The following is a 2,291-nucleotide window of genomic DNA, read 5'->3' on the forward strand; positions in this document are numbered from 1 at the left end:
AGGTAGTTGCAAACTCATCCTTTTAGAAACTTGTTTGGGCTGTTGAGAGGAGTAAAAAACCATCAAAAATTTCAATCCTGCATGATTCTACCAAGAAATGTGATTCTTCATTCAAAACCTGATTTTTGCTATTGGGCTCTATTGAATAATGAATGTTTTGAATTTTCTCCAAAAGTAAAGTAGTTGCAAACTCATCCTTTTTATTTTTCAATAATTTTTATTGGTATTTTAAACATTTTTTAAAGGTTATAGATCAAGGGTGAGGAACAACAGGTAGGGTAGAAAAACTGTTTGGAGGGAAGGTAAATTAAACAAGGGAAAAGTGATAGGAAAGAAAATTCCCTGTGAAGACAGGGAATGCCCCCATGAAGTGAGGGAATAGACAGGCAGACATATACATACAAATACTGTTGAAATAAAGCAAATATAGCCTATTACAGCATCAAGTAAGACGTTGCTTAATAGGAAAAGCAATATTTCAGTAACTTTATAACATAAAATCTATACATGTTGTATGCATCAACTAATACGTCGAGGTTCCACACCTTAAAATAAAAAAACAGTTAGTATTATTATTATTATTATATGTGAGCCCATCCCGTCCGGGTGCACTATATGTGACCCTAAGACCGAGTGGAGGGAATGTCCGGTTTCTTTAAATGCAAATCAAATGGAACATATATCCTTTAAGCTTAAGTAATTGGAAAGAGACTGAATGTCTTTATCCACCAGGAAACAATTATATTGCTATTGCGAAGAATCCATAAGAGAATTCACTGCTCTGTTTTAAGCCTGTCAATTTGGGAGAAGGTCTGATTTTGATGGCCAGAGTCCGGGAGTAGCCGTTGAAAGTTCTAGTCCAAGTCCAGCAGATCTCAGAAAATCTATTCCTCCCTCCAGAGAGGATATGTTGATTATTTTCGCTGCAAATTTTACTTGTAGATTGGAGTACTGAGACCAATTGTAAGGAATGTCAGCGTGTCGGAGTTCACGAGTAATATGTTGAAAAATTTTCCTTTTTCTTTAGACAAATCTTTGAAAAAAAATAAATGACTGTATGGAGAGGCATGGAAATTAGAATCCTTAGATATATCAAGGAGAACATTCCTTATCCAGTTTGGGTAGAACGTAACAATAACGTCTCTAGCTATATCGGATGGAAGCGAGGGAGGTCTTCGAATTCTATAGACTTTTTCAATCAGATTTGGCTCTTCAGTGATTGGAAGAATATGAAGAATCATCTTGGAAATATAGCTCTTTAATTGAAAAGACGGGACTGACTCCGGAATCCCCCTAATTTTTACATTTCTTCTTCTTTTGAAGTCTTCAAAATTTGCTATATTATTTTTAAAGAGTCAATATCTTTCTGGATTTTTTCCACAGTGTCAGATAAAGTTGAACAACTCTGAATTTCCTTGTTGTAAGAGTCCTCATGGTTCGTATGTATAATTTCAGTAATTTTTGATTCCTGATGCAGTCTATCAGTAGTTTTAATAGAAATTGGGTGAGACAAGTCAGTTATGGAAGACAATGTATTCTGAAATAGCTTCTTAATAAAAGTCTCAGATGCTTTATTTTTGCTTAAATATGTAGCTTCAGTCATCTTGGATTCAATTTCAAGCACAACTTCTGATTTGTCATTGTTAATGGTGTCTTTCCCCAAATTTCCCAAAGATATTAGGAGGGCTTTACATAAACTGAGCATGAAACCCTCTGTGGGATAGTCATCGGAGGCAGGTATTCCATCTAACAATGTGGTATTAAAAAAACGTTGCTCATCACTCATATCGGAATTGTCGCATCTGTCTTTGTTTTCTGAAGAGGAAGATGAAGTTTCATCTGAATAGTCTGAGAGGTCAGTTTCTCTACGATCAGGGAAGTCTATCCCCTCAATAAACTCTTCTGAGTCGATCCCTTCCAAAGCATCCAATGAATTAAAAGAGTTATCAGAATAGTCCATTAGGTCTGATTCATTATTACTGTCAAGCGCTTTCTGATCGCTTTTAACAGAATGAGGATAGGAGCCAGGATCACCATTATTCTTTACATCTTTTAAAGTAGCATTATGGGATACATAAAGGGTGCCCCCTCCACTTAAATGGCGACTTCAGGATCCTTTATTTTGCTCATTAGACAAACACTTAGCCCCTTTCAACTGTAGCTCACTGTTTGCAGAGTTATAGCTTAATCCCCCATTATTCCCAGAGATCTGGTTCACATCTCCCTCAGACTTTTTATCTGGGGTGTTGAAAGCTATAATCTTCAGGCTTTTATATGGGAGATTAACAGTG

Source organism: Dendrobates tinctorius, unplaced genomic scaffold (genome assembly GCF_039654945.1).
Source record: "Dendrobates tinctorius isolate UK_male_01 unplaced genomic scaffold, ASM3965494v1 ptg000053l, whole genome shotgun sequence".
Classification (NCBI taxonomy): domain Eukaryota; kingdom Metazoa; phylum Chordata; class Amphibia; order Anura; family Dendrobatidae; genus Dendrobates; species Dendrobates tinctorius.